The sequence below is a fragment of the Notamacropus eugenii genome, chromosome 2 (genome assembly GCF_028372415.1).
Source record: "Notamacropus eugenii isolate mMacEug1 chromosome 2, mMacEug1.pri_v2, whole genome shotgun sequence".
In the NCBI taxonomy this organism is placed as follows: domain Eukaryota; kingdom Metazoa; phylum Chordata; class Mammalia; order Diprotodontia; family Macropodidae; genus Notamacropus; species Notamacropus eugenii.
This window is the reverse complement of record NC_092873.1, coordinates 404,849,691-404,870,054: the sequence shown is the minus strand read 5'-3', so window position 1 is coordinate 404,870,054 and position 20,364 is coordinate 404,849,691. Positions and strand designations below refer to the sequence as shown.

The 20,364-nt window shown below is 38.6% G+C and overlaps 1 long non-coding RNA gene across 1 annotated transcript in view; it reads right to left on the bottom strand.

The window, feature by feature from the left end:
- Positions 1–289: 289 nt before the first annotated feature.
- Positions 290–20,364, bottom strand: part of LOC140529166 (uncharacterized) — a 77,130-nt gene continuing 57,055 nt past the window's right edge. Inside the window, exon 3 of the long non-coding RNA XR_011975443.1 lies at positions 290–361. This is a non-coding gene — a long non-coding RNA (uncharacterized lncRNA). The remainder of the gene's footprint in view (positions 362–20,364) is intronic.

Genomic DNA, 20,364 nt, shown 5'->3' with positions numbered 1-20,364 from the left:
TGATTTCTCTCAGTAGGTAATGGCTGGGTTGTCTTGGTCCTGTAAAAATAATGTCAACAGAACTAAGGCTCAGATGACCACAAGTTGGATATGTTGTTGAAAGTATACTTGTTAAGGCATGTAGAGCGGACTACAGGTTCTCTCAGATTCATTCCAAGTTTGAGATTCTATGATTCTGTGAATAGACCTACAGCAACTAAAAATACTATAGAAAGGAAGGGTGCAGAGCAGTGACTATCACTTTCAGACAGGAAGCCAAATCATATAAGGAATGGTCTGTATTATTTACCTCAGTTTGGAGCTCCAGTAGAGTCAAAACAGAACATCCCTACCTGCATGCATATGGATCTGCCTCATTTGCCTGAAAGAAGAGAAAGCAGTGGAATTATTCAGTTCAAGAGCTAACCCCACCAAATTAAACAATCCTACCACTTACTGGTTCCACCATTCTTTCATTTTTCAGTGGGTTTTTAGGCTATTGAAGCTATGTAGCCTAAATGAAAGCTGGTTTCATTGTGTGACAAAAGGGCCCTGCTCTCCAAGGTTCTGAAATAGTGTTTGAAATTTGAATTTTAATTGCAAAAGTCAAGGTAGTTTCATTTTATATTAGCTCCTCAATTTTACACCCAGAGAAAAGCCATCTGTGAAAAGGATGAAAATGAAATAATTATCAAATTTAGACAGAAGAAACTGAGTAAGTTCTTAATACACCCACATCCATTCACTAAAATTAAGGGCTATGAACTCTATAAAACAGATTCCTTTATACATTGCTGGCCTTCCTTCAAAGTTACAAAAGTTAATCCATGCCAGTGATGTCTAAAATCATGATAGGAATTTGCTGAGTGCCACGGGAAATATATCCTCTTGGCTATGTATCATCCACTCTGGAACAAGGTACAAGCCAGGGTAAGCATCTGGAACAGGGGTACCTGGTGGCAAAGGCAAGAAAGAGCCAGTGAGATGGGGGTGTGGATTAAAGATCATGGAATAAGAAAAACACAAGATAAAAGGAAGTAAACAAAGATTTGGAATAAAGAGAAAAATATCTATAGCCATCTGAGTGAATCTAGTCAGGAGAGAATTGGGTCTTTTGGCCAGTGGGAAATCACAGTTCTCAATTCATGGAGAGAAAGGTATCATCTGATGTCACTACTCTCCTCATACCAACTGCAGTGATGCTGGTTCTTTCCAAGTCTTTCTACATAGCACCACAGGGGTTGACATTGGGCTGGACTGACATCTGCTGCTACTTCTTACTGCATTCTGTGCTATTTGGAGATATTCTATTGATAACATCCTTCTTTGACCTTGCTTCTCTCTCCTTCCCCCTCCCAGTTTTCCTTTCACTGTCATCTTTGTAGTAATTGCTTTAGTCCACTAACAAGTCTTTCCATCTATTGTTTCTATTTTTTAAAATGTAGATTTAGTTTCTGATATCAAGTCTTGTCCTTGAGAAACTGTTGGACATAGGTGATTTGCTAATACTAGTGGGTAAAAAGTTAAAGCTAGATCTCTTACAGCAGCCCTTTAATAGCCTTAAATTCTTTTTAAGTCAAGTCACTGGTTTCTTTTGCATGCATTGTCACCCTCACTTTATTACCATAATTCGATGCTGTTGAGCTGTGAAGACCACGTGCTTTTAGAATAAATATATATTTAAAAAATAAAGCTGAGCTCCTGTCATATGGATTTTGGTTTAAGCTGTTTGGATTCAGCTGTTGCAGCTGAAGATGGGCTGTTGCTTACAGAATACTAATCTCAATTACTATTCTGGTCTGTTCTCTCTTGTAAAAAAAATACAAGAAGAAAGCCTATTTTGGGTTGGTCAAGCAAAATTATAGGTTGAGCCCCTAATTTGGAGACATCGTGTATGCTAGAAGAGAAGTTAGGATTTGTCCTGGAGTGCCTTAGTTTTGCACAGAGCCAGAAGTGTCCCAATTTTTAGTAATCATTTCATTTCCTATAGCAGCTTTAACAATTCATATCTCCATAGAATTTTAAGGTTTAAGAAAAGTTTTCCCCAGAATAATTCCATAAAGTATATAATACAAGTATCATTTCCCCTCTTTATAGATACTGATACTGAGACTTAAAGAAGCTGTTATTTGCCCATAGTTATACAACTAGAAAACTATCAGAGCCAGAATTCTAATTCAGATGTTCTGAACTCATGTTCAGCATCCTGTCTACTGTTTACTATCATCCTGTCTACTGTCAACAATATTTCTCAGGGACTCACTGTGTGCACAACCACATACCAGGCATGGGTAAAAATTATGTTTTACTGGATTGAGACTGAGAATATTAATTAACAACCTTTATTTACTAATGATATACTATCCATCATGTATTTCGTTAGTCCACTTTAGAGGTTTAAACTCTAGATGGGATCAAAGGGAAGACAAGAGAAAAAGCTAAAGATACAAAGAGTAACACAGAGGGTAAGAAGTAGACCCTCATCATCAGAAAAATGACTCACAGGTCAGAGAACAGTAATTCTTAATTCTCATGAAAAATAAATGGAAAGGAGCACCAATGTTTTTTTACTAGTCTCTTTTCAGGCAGTATGATGTAGTAAATCAGAACTATTTTCTCCTTATTTAGCTAACCAGTTGCCTTTTCTGACAAGTGAAGGAGAGGCCAGTTGCAGGGTTTTAAGCAAAGGAGAAAGAGTGACTATTTTTTCACATTTTGTGAAATTCTCCCATCATTTAGAAATTCTGAAGGAGAGAATTTGATATAATCATCATTTATTTTAGACTATTCTCCAAGATGCAACTGTCTCACCAGAATGACTGGAAGGAATATAAAAGGAAGTGAAAGAAAAAAAGGATCATCACCACAAGGTGCAAGAGAGAGATGCCTGCTCCTGAGAGCTGCCACAAAGAGAACAAGCCCTATGTCCTAGATTGGCAACAGCATGAATAGATGCCCTAGCAGCTAGGCTTAGCCCTTCTTAGGGAATGGGTATGGAATCCTCACTCTCCCCACCCTTCATTGCCTTCAAGGTCTACGACTACACTGCCTTGGCACACTGCAAGAAGGTGACAGGCCATTACCAATGAAGTGAGACTAGGAAGGATTTGTCACTGCTAGAAGGACCCATCCCAGACCAGAGCCTCAGACACCAAGCCTCTGTCCTATAAACCCTAGACCAGGATGAAAGTCTAGGACATGAGATTTCTTGCAGCCAGTACCTCATATTAAAAATAAGACCTCTGTCACCAGTCCCAATGCTTGGTTTCTTATGTGGGCAATCTTCAGGCTATGCAATCATTACCTAGTTGAATTTTAGCTTCAGTTACTCAGACACTCCCATCTCAGTGTATTCATACATATAATATCAGGAAAGAATAAATATCCCTCTCCTCTCAATTGTGCAGCTCAAAGCAGTTCTTTTTATTCAAAAGCCTCCAGAAAAGAGTGAGAGGTTTCAGTTCAAACCTTTTGTACGCACACTCAGTTAGTCTCAACCTCTCCCTAGTCATCAGTCTTTTCATTTCCCTAACCAATTAGAAGGTGTTAGCTCCCTAGTTCCTTAGGACTGGTTCCTTAAAATTCTGCATGTTGGATTGGAACCAGATAAGAAATATCTGCTCATGATACATATAACCCATCAGAAAGTACAAATCCATGTTCTGAAGCCTGGGCTAATCATTGCCTAATTCCCCCCCATCATATATACATACATATATACACATATACACACATATACATACATACACATACATACATACATACATATATGCAAAGCAAAGCCAATTAACAGAAGATAAATTAAAAAAGAGAGGAATGCTCCTATTCAAATAGTGCCAGGAGTGATAACACTCCAAATGAACTAAGACTGGGAAACTAAAGATAACACCAATGGTTTAATACAATAATGGGAGAAAAAGGAAGATCAAAGAAGGGAAGGGAGATTTGCTTGGGGTGAATGGGAAGATGGTTGACATTACAGAGAGGTGACAGAGCTACTAATTCTTATTTTGGACCCTGAGTGTCATACAATGTGTTCCCACCAGGCCACATGCCAAAGCTTACACCTCAAAAGTACCCTCTGTCCCTGGAGCCCCTCCCACTGAATGGAGGGTAGAAGGTCTCCTCTCAGAACTTCCATTTGAGGAGGACGTTCAAGACAGCCATCTCTTCATTTCCCACCAGGCTGACATTCCTCTGGACTTCATCATGCTCCACTCTACTCCACCCTCCACCTCAGCTCTACCAACTCTTAGTTTCCTTTCATATATTGTCTTTCCTATTAGAATATAAGCTTTTTGAAGACAGGAACCATCTTTCTTTTTGCTTGTATTTATATTCCCAGCACTTGGCACCATACCTGGTACATAGTAACAGCTTAGTAAATGTTTGTTGACTGACTATCCCTCTCAACTTTGATCATGTCACCTGAGGATCTGATGAATATACCATTTATCCCTTTATCCAAGTCACCAATAAAAATGTGAAACAACACAGAGCCAAGCACAGGTGCCAGGCACTCAGCTAGGGACCTCCCACCACATTACCAACACTGAACCATTAAAACCCTCCCTGGCTTCTTTTAAGTCTCAACTAAAATCCCACCGAGAAGGAATCCCACCTAGGAAGCCTTTCCCATCTCCTCTTAATTCCAGTGTCTTCCCTCTGTTAATTTTTCCTATTTATTCTATGTATATAATTTGTACATATTTATTTGCATGTTGTTCCACCCCTCTCCCCCATTAGATTTTAAGCTCCTTAAGGGCAGGGAGTTTCCTTTGCCTCTTTTTATATTCTCAGCACTTAATGGGGTTCCTGGCACATAGCAGGTACTTAATAAAGATCTATTGAATTATTGAATTGAATGGATAGACAGTCATTGCTCTGGGGGGAAAGATGTCTAGGGTTTTTGTGGAATATAATCTCATAAGAGCCAGCAGTGTAATGAGGGAGCCAAAAAAGCTAATGCAACTTTGGACTGCATTAAGAGAAGCATCATTTCCAGAAATAAGGAGGGAATAGTACCACTGTACTCTGACTCTGTCCTACCTCATCTGGAGTATTGTATGCATTTCTGGGCACCACAGTAAAGACACTGATAAGCTAAAGAGTTTCAAGGGAGAGCAACCAGGATGGTGAAAAGCTTTGATGAGGACTGGTTGAAGGAACTATTCAGTTCAGAGAAAAGACGACTCAGGAGAGGCACGATATCTGCCTTTGAATATTGGGAGGGCAGCGATATGGAGGAAGAATTAAATTTGTTCAGTATGGCCCCGGAAGGCAGAACTAGGAACCATGGGTAGAAATTGTAAAGAGACAGATTTAGGTACAACTATGGGAAAACTTCCTGAAAATTAAAGCTGCTTAACTAAATGGGCTCCCTAGACTGCCCATCCCTTTCTCCCCACTCATATGGCTACCAGTTTACCTGAGGCCCTCCTCACCACCTGTCTGCACTTGCTGCATCATCCCAACTGAATTCCCGGCTTCTTGTCTCTCTTTTCTCTATTTCTTCCTTCACACAGCTGACAAAATAATCTTCCTAAATCATGCATGTCTGATTATGTCACTTCTCTTCTTAAGAATCTTTGGGAACTCTGTTTCTTGGAGGATAAAATGCCAATTCTCCATTTAGTCTTTTAAAGCCCTGTACAACCTGGTTCCAGCCTACCTTTCCAGGTTTGTCTGTCACTTCCCCTTCACAGGCTATATGTTCCAGACAAACTGGCCTACTTCCTATTCCCCAAATCTGGCATTTCATTTTCTGTCTCTGATTCTGTATAAGCTATATTCCATCACTGGAATGAACTTCTCCCTCCCCTCCACCTATTAGAATCTTTGCTTCCTTAAAGGCTTGGCCATCTCTTCTAGGAAGCCTTTCCTGATTTCTCTAATTGACAGTATCCACTCCCTCCTCAAATTAGGATGGATATGCTTATCTCTTTCCATGTTGTATTCCCTAGTAGAATGAAAATCCCTTAGGACAGAGAATGGTTTTATTTTGTCTTTATATTCCTAGCATCTAGTACAGTGACTTGCCCATAAAATATGTGTTCAGTTGGGTTAGATGTCAAAACTATGAGGTCCTCAGAAATAACAGAGGCAGCCAGGTGACAGACACAGTGGATAGAGTGCCAGCCTATCTTCCCGAGTTTAAATCTGGCCTCGGACACTTACTAGCTGTGTGATCACAAGCTGGGCAAGTCACTTAACCCTGTTTGCTTCAGTTTTCTCATTTAAAATGAGCTATTGTTTGCCCTTCAAAGAGGACCATGACATCAGGGAGGTGATGCCATGACATGCAAGTGAATTATATTTAAGAAAAGGAGGGCTACTCAAAGTTACCAGCCTAACTTTCTCCTCCAGAGACATCTGAGTCCAGTGGCTACCCAGAGATCAGAACAACTTGAGACGGCCCTGGATGTAGTAGGAAACTGTGGCCTTTTTAAACTAATATCTTTCCCAGGTCTCAGTCTGACTGAGGCAATGCCCATTCAGTTATTAAGGATAGGTAAGAAATAAGGCGGAGAAGGACCCCTTTACCTAGTCAAAAAAATACATATTCAATCTGGGATGTGAAGGCCCTCAGCATTTCTGACCAAAACAGAAATAATTACTATTTACCTTCACTCTGAACCAATCCGGGTCTAAACAATGACCAAAGTAGGGTTTGACCTGGGATCTATTGTTGATAATCATTGAGAGCCAGAGTGATTTAGCTTTAAGGCCTGGTGCTTAAAAGAAAAAAGTTTCATCTATCAAAATTGGAAGGTGATCTCTTGAGGTGCAAATGAATTGGATTTAAGTGAGGGAGGGCTGTGCAAAGTCACCAGTCTCACTTTCTCTGCCAGACCCATATGGCTCCAGTGGCGACATATAGATCAGAACAATTGGAGATAACACTAGACGCAGGGGGAGACCTTGGACTTTTTAAGCTAAATTTTTAACAGGTCTCGGTTTGACTGAGGTAACACCTACTCAGTGATTAAGGCTAGCTAAGAAATGAGGCAGAGAATGGCCTCTTTACTTACTCAAAATAAATAAACAAACAAACAAACAAATAAATAAATAAGGGAAGGGAAAGCCCTCAGTGGCAAACTACTCTAGCATCTTTGCCAGAAAAATTCCAAATGGGGTCACAAAGAGTTGAACACAACTGAAAACAACTGAACAATCACAACAGAAATCACTGGGGTATCTTTTGACTAAACAGGTGGGTTTGCATACTTTTTTGTAATGAGCATTAATGAGCTCATTATTGAGCAGTTATTATGGCACAGTAATCAAATACAAACTTTGGAATCTGGGTATCTGGGTTCAAATTTTGGTTCTTTCATTATTTGTATGACCTTGAATAAGTCACTTTACTTCCTTAGATCTCTGCTTTCCCATCTATAAAATAAATGAATTGGATTAGATGATCTCTAAGATTTCTTCCAGCTCCAAATCTATGTTCTTAGGATTTGTGGCTGTTGTTGTTCTTAAGGTGATGCCTTCCCTGTATATATTCTGGGGAAAAGGAAAGCAATGTTCATTCAATGTTTCTATATTTAATAACTGATTGTCTCCATACTAAGGCTAACTTTGAGAACCTGCCTAAACCTCAGTTCAAAGAAAAAAGCTCCCACTGAGGAGCTGTCATTGTACTGAAATCTTGTAACTTAAATGTTTGAAAAAAAACTAAAGGACTGACATATTCATACACAAAAAGAAAAACTATTCAACTATTGATCGTCTTTTTTTTTTTTCAGAACAGAGTTCTATATTGTCCAGTTGGACTTTCTTAAACTTCGGAAGCAGGATATATGATTTCTTAGCAGAAGGGGAAGCAGCAAAATAGATACATTTCTTATTAATGGAATGAACAAGAAATTAGTTGTATCTCATATTTCAAATCTTTACCAAATCAAAACATTTTAAAGCTAGAAAAGGAATTTTAAAAGCTAGTCTGGTCTTTTCCTTTCAAAGATGAGAAAGCTGAGTCCTCAAGGGAGGTTAGTAACTTGTCCAATTTCATACAGCTGCTTAGTGCAAACGGGATTAGAAACCAGGTCTTCTGATGCTTAGTTCAATATTCTGCCCCCCACGCTATGTGACTATCTTGTGTGCTGGACATAAAATTTCCTTTTGCTATTTAAGCAGTCTTTTCCCTGGTGTTGTGGTATGATTAAAAGTTCATCTAATCATATTTTTGTCAAAAATCACTGGTTTTTAATGTTTATAGTTTTTTGTTCTCATTTCTCTACTTTTTTATAGAAAAATGAATACTGGCAAATAAAAGGTAATTTTTATTTCAGTATTTCCATAAATTTGAGATCTCTTCAGTGTAGCTACTCCCTCCCCTGATTCAGATAGCATTCCATTTAGGCATTTTCATGCTGTGGAATTCTTTTTTTATGTCCTTTGAGAATCCTCCATATAGGATCTACTACCTGACTATTTTAATATTTTATGAGTATCAATTCAATGCTCAAGCTGTCCATCTGTTATTCTTGACTCTTTCCAGAATATTGGCCCATCTGTTTCCAGCCATGCATATCATAGATGATGTCTTCTATGCCATTATTATGACACAAGTCATAATTAGTAACATACAACAGCCTCCTATTATCCACAATGCATCTTTCCATTGATTTTTGAATCAGCAGCAGTTTTGGTACTTGATGATGTGCTATGGTTCCTAGTCCTATAGCATTACCAAGGAAGATACTGGTGTTTAAAAAATAGGAAATTAACCCTGGTATACTAATAGAATTATGAGAACCAAGATGTGACCCCAAGAAAGGGAATGAGGACCATCATAGACTTTTTTCTGAAAACTATGCATCAATGTGCTGCTGTAGCTAACAATAATAATAAGTTCAAATAAACCAAACACTTGAAATCAATCATCAAGAAAGAGCATTGAAAGCAAAGCCTATAACCTTACTGAAATCACAGTATAGCTCTAACCTACACATGTTTTAGCATGCAAGCAATGAAAATGGAATCATTTTGGAGAGAGGCATCCAAAGCAAGGTGTTTGGAATATTGCTATTTGGCATTTAGGTGGCCCAATGAATACAATCCAGGACCTGGAGTCAGGAAGTTCAAACACCACCTCAGACACTCACTAGCTCTATAACCCTGGGCAAGTCACTTAACCTCTGACTCAGTTTCTTCATTGGTAAAAAGGAGCATAATAATAGCACTTTGCATTGTGTAAATGCTAGCAATCATCAGCACTTTATACATGGCATGTTAAACTTCTTCAAAGGAGGGGTAGAGTTTAAAAATATAAATATAAATATAAATAAAAATATAAATAACTTGAGAAAACATTTAGATAAATTAATGGATGAGAGTCATAATGGAATTTAGCTTGTGATTCTGTTATTTCTAATTCATGCACATGTATACAAAATGGAAGTGAAGTGAAGAAGATGATGGCATAATGATCTAGTGTGTTTAAGTTTTGAGACACTCAACTTAGATCATTTAGGAACTAATAAACAGAAATGCCAGGAGGAATATGAAGTCTTTGTTATACTTCAAGGATCTATTATTTCATCCATTTCTATTTCCTGTGCTGATGTAGATCACAATCCATCCGTGACTTAATAGATGATTTAACAAATTCTTGTGGCCAAAAGAATTCATTCTTCAGTTGCCAACCTGGCGATGAGCCTCTCTATACTTATCTAATTTCTGTAATGGGAGTTTTTTCTTTTCCCAGTATCCCTGTTTTTGTCTTCTGACCTATCTCAGAAGCCATGGGGCTGCAAACATTGGAAACTCCTGTTCAAGTATCAAACAAGTGTCTATACAAATGGCTTTAAGTTTAAAACACTACATAAAGTTGAAGTCTAAAAAAGAGCATTTATTTAAAATCACAATACCAGATTCAAAGTCCCATGGGATGTTAAAAATAAAAATAAAGTCTCTCTCCACTCTTCTCCACTTGTCTGTTGTTTTCTAGGTGCAAGCTAGGTGTAATGTTTATGTTAGATGATCTTCTTACCTTCTCCCAGAATAACTTCCTTCTTTTACATTTCAGAGCCACCCTATCCTAGCCCTACATTTTACCGATTTATTGGAAACCAAAATATTGAAAAATAACAAATGGAACAGTTTCAGAGAAAGCTGTATTAACTGATGCAGAGTGGATACAAAAATAGGACAAACAACTTTAAAAGACTTAAGAACTTTGACCAAAACAATAACCAAACACAGTTCCAAAGGGGAAATGATAATGAGGTAGGCTACTCACCTCCTAACAGAGATGATGGATACAAGATACAGAATAAGACATATATTGTTGGACATGGTCAATAGGGGGATTTGTTTTGTTTGACTACACATATTTATTACAAGGAGCAAGAGAGAAAAAAGGGAAAGGGAGAAAATAAAAGTTTGTCGATTTTTTAAAAAAATAATTTAAATTTCAAAGGAGGAGAAATTGTTGAGTGATATTGGAAGTAGCGATGGGAAACAAGGAATATCTTTACTCTACCAGCACAACCAACAAGCGCAACCAATCTCTAGAAGGATAGCCAGGGATGCAATAATACCAAGAAAGATTGAGGACTCAGTGAGTGCCAGAAGATGGAAGCAGTGAGAAAGGAAATTTACAAAAATTTTCCAGGATAATCCTAATGATATATTGGGTCTGCTGTCTACAAATAAATGTAGCTGTTATGGACAGAACCATCACCAGTAGAATGACTACTAAGTGATAAATTCTTTGGCCATGGTGATAAAGAAAGTTCCAAAATGGCCCTCTGTTCTATGTGGAACCATTGCATTTCTATAACCATGCCAACAGAGAAGCAAAAGAAAGAGCAAATCATGACGAGAATTATACCATTTTATGGGCTACCTATAAATAGTTGATATTCCAAATGGGAGATCTTTGTTCAACAAGCCAATGACTTGATGTACTACTAGAGAAGCTATACTATTTGAATATCGACATTCTTACATGAATGAAAGGAGAAGACAAAAAGTTGTGGCTAACAAGAAGACAATGCAAGTGCTCTAACAAAAACTTTAGGATTAAATACAAACTCCCCTTCAGGCATTTAAAGTCTTTAACAAGTTGGCTTCATGCTGCTTTTCTAGCCTTATTTATAACACTGCTCTCCTTCCTGCCTTTCTACAATTCAGCCAAACTGGTCATTTCTCTGTTGTTCATATGCCGTGCTCCATCTCCCATCTTCATGCAATTATCATGCACGCAATGTGCTCTTTTCTCTCTTCCACCATCTCTTACAACCCTTTTCACCTCAAATGTCACCCTCAACAAAAAACTTTCTTGATCTCCTCAGGAAAGTATGGAAAGTGAAAACTAGTGCCTCTCTACCTTGAAAAAAAAGACCTTATATACTAATTTTGTATGTATTTTATTTATGCTTAAATGAGCATGTTGTCTCTCCCTATAGAATGTAAGTTTCTTGAGGGTAGGAACTATTTGATTTTTATCTTTGTATGTTTAATTCCTAGCTTAGTGTGCCTAGTACATAATTGTTGCTTAATAAATATTATTGATTGATTCTATAGCAAATGAAAGAATTGGAAGACTTAATTTCACTGTGCGCTCAAAAGCAACAAGAAATAGAATTTCAGAGATGACTTTATCATCTTAAGGAACACACACAAACAAAACAGCTTGAAGATATTTCCCGTTTATGTGCCAACATCTGTTGAAGAGGATCAAATAGAGAAACTTCATGAGGAACTTAAGAAAATCTCCTAAACTAAGTCAGTTTCCTAGATGCTCAAATGACTTTGATGTAAAGCTTGGCCCAGGGAAAAGCAAGGAAAACACCTTGTAAAGCAGTGGTGTCAGACTCCAACAGAAAGGGAGGCCATTACCATTTTGTAAGAATCTCTGCAAGCTGCATGTTAATTCAGAAAACTACATATTAACATTGTCTGTGTTCTTTCTCGTGTTCTAGCTTATTTTTATTTATCTTGTTAAAAATTTTCCAATTACATTTTAATCTGATTCAGGCTGCACTTGGGAATATTATGGGCTGTGAGTTTGACACCTCTTGAAAAATATGATTCAAAGAGCCCAGAGACTACCTCAACTGGTAAACTTGGTGTGCTTGCCAAGCAAAGAGACATAATTATAACAGGAAAGATCAGTTTGGAATTCAGATTTATTCAAAATGTTTTGGAGTACAAGGATGAAAGGTTATCAGCAAGAGTATTTCATAAAATAGTAAAGATGAGAGGTTTATTCTCTGAAACGGAAAGAAAGTTTAAGCCAAGATATTGGATTAATACTTTCAAAAAAGAGCCAGTTTTTTATGTGTTCCTCAAAAAAGGGGGGAAAATAGACGTTCTGAGAAAGAAAACTAGCTAAAAATTGCACAAGAAATTAAACAACAAACATGAAAAATGAGCTAATGAACAGAAAAAACTGGTCCCCCACATTCTCCCCACCTCCCCCCCCAAGCAATTAGGTATTCTGAAAAAAAGCTAAAGTACCAGGAACAATGCATATGAAAAATTAATATGCAAGTTACCCTCAGTGATATGTGCAATATTTAACCTTTTCACCGACTGTCCCCCTGCCTGGAATGTTCTTCCCTTTCATCTCCTAGTCATAGTTTCCTTGACTTTCTTCAAGACTCAGTTCAAATAGCATCAGATTTAGGAGGTCTTTTCCCAATCCCCCAGTCCCTCTGGGATTACCTTCCACTTGCATTGGATTGATGGAGACAGACAGAGACAGAGACAGGGAGATACAGAGACAGAGTGAGACAGAGAAAGACAGAGAAAGAGATCTCGTATGCACATATTTACTTTCATGTTGTTTCCCTTAACAGAATGTTATTTTCCTCCTTTCTTTGTACACTTGGCATGATGCCTGACACACGGTAACTGCTTCATAAATGTTCATTTGCTGTTTGACTAATTGGCAGAATTTGAAATATCTTATAAGTTAGAGGCATAACATCAGAGAATTGGAGTAATATGGGACAAGATATTAGACTTGCAGCCTGGGAGACCTGCATTCCAATTGTGCTTCAGACACTTACTAGCTATGCGATGCTAGAGAAATCATTTAATCTCCCTGAGTCTCAGTTTCCTTATTGGTAAAATGAGGTGGGACTTGGATCTGAGGCCTCTAAGGTTGCCTCCAGTTCAAAATCTACAGTTCTACCATAATATAATTGGCTGGCCTTGCTACCTCAGGGCCAGGCCTGTTTACCTTTATGCCTCCACACTCCAAGGTTCTCAGTTACCCCAAAGGAGTTATGGAATCTCTTATTTTATCATCAGCTCAAGCCCTGATTTACCCTATTTCCTTCTTTTTTTTGAGGGGTGATTAAAAAAAGTAGTGACTGGCCCACTAGTTCCATTTAATTACTTTATATTGAATTAGCTTTTATAAAGGGACACTTCCTTCAAAGATATAGCAGAAGCAAACACAAACATTTTCCCCAGCACCTGCCCAACTACGCTGCTTGAAGGAGGTGAGGGAAGGCTATGGCTTAGCTCAGTCCCTAATTAGCACTAGTCCCACTGAGTTCATGTCCAAAGCCTATTTCTGCTGGGCTACCTTCCCAGGACCCTCGCTCTTCAGTGCCTTGGTGCTGTGTTGGCTTCTATACTTGGCCTGGTTTCCTGGACTCTTAGACCTCTATAGCTCAAGCTCCAGAGTCATATCAGAGACTTTATTCTCCTGGACTAGAAAAGAATGAGCAAAAAGTGATTAAATCAAAGATTCAGGCCTATGTGTCAGGGTCACATCAGCTCAGGAGAGAAAGAAGAACCTAAACCCTTCCTCACTTTACTACACAGTGAGTGAAGGAATCACCTCCTTTGGACACAGATGTTGAAGAAGTCCTGGGCAAGTGCTGATTTAGGCCACTTTAAAAATGCCAATAGCCCATGGGAAAAGACTGAAACCAAACATCCACTCATTCCTCAATCCTCCAGTAAATCAATCAATATTCAATAAGCATTTGTTAAACACCTACTATGTGCCAGGCACTGTGCTAAGTGGTGGGGATAGAAATAAAGGCAAAAGACAGTGTCTTGGCAACAGATGGATGGCAGGCGGGCTGAGAGATGATGAGAAGTCTAGCATGACACCTAGGCTGTCGTAAGGAACTCAAAGGATGGTGGTATACTAAACAGCAATACAGATGTTTGGAAGGGAAGTAGATTTAAGGGGAAATTTAATAAGTTTAGTTTTAGATATTTTGAGATATCTATTATACATCCAGTTTGAGATATTTGAAAAACAGAGGCAAGACCCTGGAAAGAGGTTAGGGCTAGGTTTTTTGCATGTTCGTCCTTGGTTGCCAAAGAAGACCATGCCATCAGAGAAATAATGCATGACTTGCACTTGACTTTGTTTTGAGTGAGGGAGGGCTGTGCAGGTCACCAGCCTCACTTCTCCTCCAGAGCCATCTGAATCCAGTGACCAGATATTCATCAGGATGACTAGAGATGACCCAGGATGAGGCAATTGGGGTTAAGTGACTTGCCCAAGGTCACACAGCTAGTGAGTGTCAAGTGTCTGAGGTGAGATTTGAACTCAGGTCCTCCTGACTCCTGCACTGGTACTCCATCCACTGCACCACCTAGCTGCCCCTGGGGCTAGATAGGTAGATTTCAGAATCATTAACAAAATTAAATCATAAACAAATAATTAAATCCATGGGAAGAAATGAGATCTCCAAGCAATATAAAAGGAGAAGAGAAGAGGGCCCAAGACAGCCTTGTGGGACACCCATAGGTAGTATGGAGTATGACCTGGATGAAAATGCAAAAACAAAAAAAGATACTGAAAAGGAGAAGTTAGATAAGTAAGATGAGAACCAAGTGAGAGCGCAGAACAAAAACTTAGAAAGAAAAGAGAATCAGGTGATCAACAATGTGAAAAGCTACAGAAATGTCAAGAAGGATGATAATGGATCAAAGGTCATTGGATTTGGCATATGAGAGACCACTGGTCACTTTGGAGTGAGAGGTTTTGGTGGAATGAGGTCAGAAGCAAAATTGTAGAGAGTCAAGAGAGTAAGAAGAAAGGAAGCGGAGGCACCTATTGTAGATAGTCTTCTCAAGGAACTTAGTCACAAAAGACAGGAGAGATATGGGATGATAACAGGGATAGAAGGACCAAGTCAGGGCTTTTTGAGGATAGAGGAAACATAGACACATTTGTATAGGAGAGAATGAGTCAATAGATAGAGAGAGATTGAAGATAAGTAAGAAAGTGGGCATGACAGAAGGGGCAATATTTTGGAGGAAATGGGATGGAATGGAATCACTTGTGCAGGTAGAGGGGTTTGCCTTGGTTAGGAGTGGGATCACCTCTTCATGTGAGACAGGGGTGAAGGAGGAGACAGTGGTAAAAGGCATCTGAGTAACATAAGATGAGGAAGAAGGGAGAAGTGGGAGTCACAGCAAATGGTCGCATTTTTTTAAAAGCAAACTATGGGGCACAGTTCTCACCTCAGAGGATGGGGAAAGCGGAACCATGGAAGGTTTGAACAAGGATACCCCACACACACACATTAAAATGTGAGATCTTTCTGGACAGGGAATATTCTTGCCTTTCTTTGTATCCCCTGGTGCTTAACACAGTGCCTAGCCCATAGTAAGTGCTTAATAAATAAATACTTGTTAAATGACTGACTGACTGATCTCATAATGAGGCACCAGAATAGGAACCTCATGGAGGGAAAGAGATATTAATCTTATTGTGAAAGAATATCTTTCTCAATTTTCTAATACATAAAATGGAGAAATTAACAGCACTTACTTACCAGGATTGTTGTGAGGAAAATTAAGATAATATTTGTAAAACACTTTGCCAGCATAAAAGTGCTACATAAATACTAGCTATTATTGTCCTTAATATTATTATGTCAAAACTAGAATCCACAAGGTCAAAGGTCATTTTGATTTCCAGAATCGAAGGTGCTACTCTTTAGAGCAACCTTATTATGGACTCAAACCATAAAATGAAATCTTCATCTGGGAAGCAGCTTTCCTTTAACAAGGAAACAGGAGCCTACTATTCAGAATTACTTGCATGTTAAAACAGAGAAGCCATCTCACAGGTGGGAAACTTAGTGATTAAACCAAGAGAGGATGCTAATGCTAACAGGTAAGCCAATTCTTCTAATGGATGGCAATAACCAGGAGCCTTGAATAGTCACCTTAATAATCAATACCCTGTTGGGACTTTTTACCTATCATTTGTTTTAAGGGATGCCTTGTTTTGAACAATCATTCTAAATCCTAGTAAACTGAAGAATTAATTAGCAAGCTCCGAGGCTCAGCTAACTAATGCTTGAGTCTGGTAAGCCATCTGCTCAGGAGCACCCACTTCAAATATTGGCACTCCTGAAGGATGGGTGTGCAGAGCAGTCGTGTTTCTTAGACAAGTTGCTATTTGGTGCTTAACCACTGTCACATTCAAATAGATTCAAAATAACATCACCCATTAAAACCTATCTATGAAATTTCTGAACTTCTACTGCATGACTAGTCAGTGGTACTATTTAACACTGATTTGTCCTCTAATGATTCACATGTGCTCTTTTGTCTCCCAATGAGATCCAAGCTCCTTGAGGACAAGAGGGCCCATGCAGTGGGACTTGTTTATTTCTCACAGCATTAGTCATGAACAGATGTGCAATAAATACTTCCTAAGTCATTGATGAATGTGCCTCTTAGCTCTCTTGGCTTCGAAGCCACACTGCTGACTCATTTTGAGCTTGCAGGTCATTTGAAAGTCTCAAATCTTTCTGCACAAGAATTAGCATTCAGTAGTCTCTCCCTAATCTTGTGCTTGTGAATTTGACTTTTAAAAAAAAAGTTTATTGGAAATGTGATTTTCACCATGAATTCCTAGGGAAGAGTGTCCTGTACCTAAATGATGCAGAGTGTACCTCCTCAGCAATTTCTAGTTATAGACAGTTATCTAGGGGCAATGAGTAGTTAAGGAACTTGCCTAAGATCACATGGCCAGGATGCACGACAGACAGACCTTGACCCCAGGTTTTCTCAGTTCCAAAGTCAGCTCTATCCCCACAACAGTGTGTCTGATGTTGATTTTCTAAACTAAGTGAAAAACATCACATCTCTCCCTTGAATTTCATCTTGTTAGATCTGACACACCCCTAGCCTGTTCAAGAACTTTTTTGGATCCTTATTGAATGTGTTAGTTCAATTTTGTTGACTTTGTCATCTATTCATTTGTCTTTGTCGCTGTTTAAAAAATATTCATTAGCATTGGGACACCATTTCTCAGGTAGACGGGAAATAAGACAGACCCACTGCAAGAGCTAGACAGGGACTCAAACACAAAAGCACAGGCTATGAATGCAGTTGTTAGAACTGGGGTATAACAAAGCAGCAACTTATACATGTAGAAAGGACCAAGGGTTAAATCCCAAGAGGAGATGCTGACATCTGGAAGAAAGCTTGTATATTCTCACGGTTTCTCCAGGGAATCCCATGACTTCATCAAAGGAGAAACTATGAAGTCCCAGAGATGGCAACAGACAGAGGCAATGGCAGAGACACAGAGTTCTGGGATAAGCTAGAAGTAACAGGAACTTGACCCAGCAGCAGTTAGAGAGTGACAGAGGAGTTTCTGAATAATGCTAAGTTTCTGGACCAGGGTTCCTGGACCTAATTGAGGAGCTCCTGGACAAAGGGGGAGCTAAAGGTGAGAGTCAGCAAGAGGGAGAAACAAAAACAGATCTTGCCCTAGTACTGTGACGTGAGTGGACTGAGGAGATACAAATAAAAGAGTTGACTCTCTAAGTAACCTGTAATGTTTTCTCTTTTTGTGGGGCAGTGCTCAGCTCTAGGGTAATAATATAAGTCTGGAGTTCTGTGAAGTTCCCTGGTGAAGTGTGGTTTAATGAAGAGGGGAGAATAATTTTTACCTTCATGAGCTCCAGTATCAGACATCTTGTCTGATTAGATAAAGCCTGTTCTATAATTCATTTTGTTAGCCATAATGCTTGCATGGAACTGAAGACCCATTTCCCCTTTATCATGGAAATTTTTACAGGAGAAAAATTATGCTAGCAGAGAAAACTCTGGGTTTGGGCATGAGTCAGAGAATAATTATTGAGAAAATATTAGAATCGACCCCAGTCTATACAAGCATTCAGAGCTGGTCCCATGTTACATATATAAATGAAAGTGGGGATTTTTCATAGAATTCCCCAACTTAGAAAGGACCATAGTCATCATGTACTTGAACCCCCATTATTTTATAAAGAATCTAAGTTCCAGAAAGAAGAATTGACTTGACCAGTGTCATACATCTGACCAGTAGAAGAACTGGGATTAGGACCTAGGTCTCCTAACACCAAATTCATTGTTATCTTCGTTAATTACCCTTATTCTTTCTTCTCATTATACCATATCTTTTTCTGCTTATTTTTCAGGAGTGAAAAGGAGACAAGGAAAACAGGGGGGAAAGGCTACAAGATTCATTAAAATCTATTTTCATGAATTTATCTTTAATATTAATAATTAATAAAGCATGAAATCTAGTGGTCTTTACTAAGTCATGCCTAATGCATGTTCACTTACAGTTACTAGTTACTGTTAAACTAAACCAGAAATCAAATCTGACATATTTTAAACCTCTACCCAATAACACACTATCCCTGTGACAGGTTAACAGCCCTTGGAGCGTCTACTCAACAGGATCTTTCCAGGATATCATCAGATCATTCCAGGCCTGTCATATCTCAGTGCAGTGGTCAGTTTCAGACTATTACTCAGAGAAGCTCTGATCAAAACTATATGCTTCCCTGGAGGCACAGAGTGAACAAACAACAAGTCATGATAAACCTTCCCTGGCATTGCTCATTTTCCCAAATGCTTTAGATGGCACACACTTATTACTCCAACCGTTTGCTATTAATAAGTCCTCTCAGAGCAAAAGAAAAACCTTTAATTCCATCCAGATGCAAACCATGTGTAATACTAAGTACCTTATCCCTGATGTTTCAGTTAAATTACTGAGAACGAGCCATGACTCAGACGTTCTTAAGCATTCCTCTTTGTCAAGAGAATCGGAAACTTAGGAGTCTGGGGGAGGCTGGCTCTTGGCAATTCACATACTAGCTCATCTACTGTAACTCATATCATTGCATGGCAATATATTTTTTTCTCCTTACAAAAGAAGGCAGTTACCGTTGAAGAATAAACCCGGGAATGCAGTTGCACATATTCCAATTCCCTCAGAGGAAAATAGAATGCAGCACACTGCAAACCCAGAGCAGTCATCAAAAAAGATTTTTGTAAACAAATCCTCTGCTGCAGACTATGGCAAACTGCCTTTCTATAGGCAAGTAGCATTTGAAGAGCAGTATTCTGTCAGGCCCAATAGAGGGAAATGAAAATATATACCAGAGTGACTTTTGCATCCTGTTCTAAATTATCTGATGAAAGACAATGATATACCCAGACAAGTTAGTGATTTTCAACTTTCCCTTACCCTTGACAGAAACTGGAGTCTCTAGTGCCTAATCAATCAATGGACCTTCCTTTCTTTTTTGGCCACTATTCTGCTCTGCAATGATTGTGTAAATTTCTGGGGCAACTGAGAAAAGAAAAATAAGTCTATTTTCCAAGAAGATTTTTCTGGAAACTTAATGATATGAGGGAGATGATATTGGGAAAAGATAATGTTAGTCATTAAACAATTTAGATCAAGAACTTGTTTAGATCCACCTTAGATGGAAAATGACTTTGTTAAAAGGAGAAATATATAGGTAGCAGTGACTTCTTGATGAGGCATAATCACTAGCTATTTGATTTCAGTTATAACTGACAGAGAAAGCAGGTCATCATAGGGAAGATTTTTAAAGGTCAGATTACTATAAAACACTCTGGGGGCAGAAAATGTTTCAGCCTGAAATTTTACCAAAGAAATAGACTTTATTCAGGTTGGTTGGTTTGTTTTATCAGAAACTACTTAACCTGAAAAGTATCTACTTTTTTGAGTATAACATTTTTGAGTAAATTCTGTGTAGTGTTTGGAAAATAGAAAAGTACATCTTTATACTTTACAGTGGGCAGTTAAATGGCACAGTAGGTAAAGCACTGGACCTGGAGTCAGGAAGACCTGAGTTCAAATTTGGCCTCAGATATTTACTAGCTATGTGATCCTGGGCAAGTCACTTAACTCTGCTTGCTTCTTAAGTATCCTCACATGTAAAATGAGCTGGAGAAGGAAATGGCAAGTCACTCCAGTCTCTTTGCCAAGAAGTCCCAAAGAGGCCCCAGAGTCAGACACGACTAAAACAAATGAACAACATACTTCACAGTATTGGATTTTTCTTTAGAGCCTTCAAATATTTCATAGTATCTAATTTTCCTCTTGTTGCTTTAAAATTTCAGACC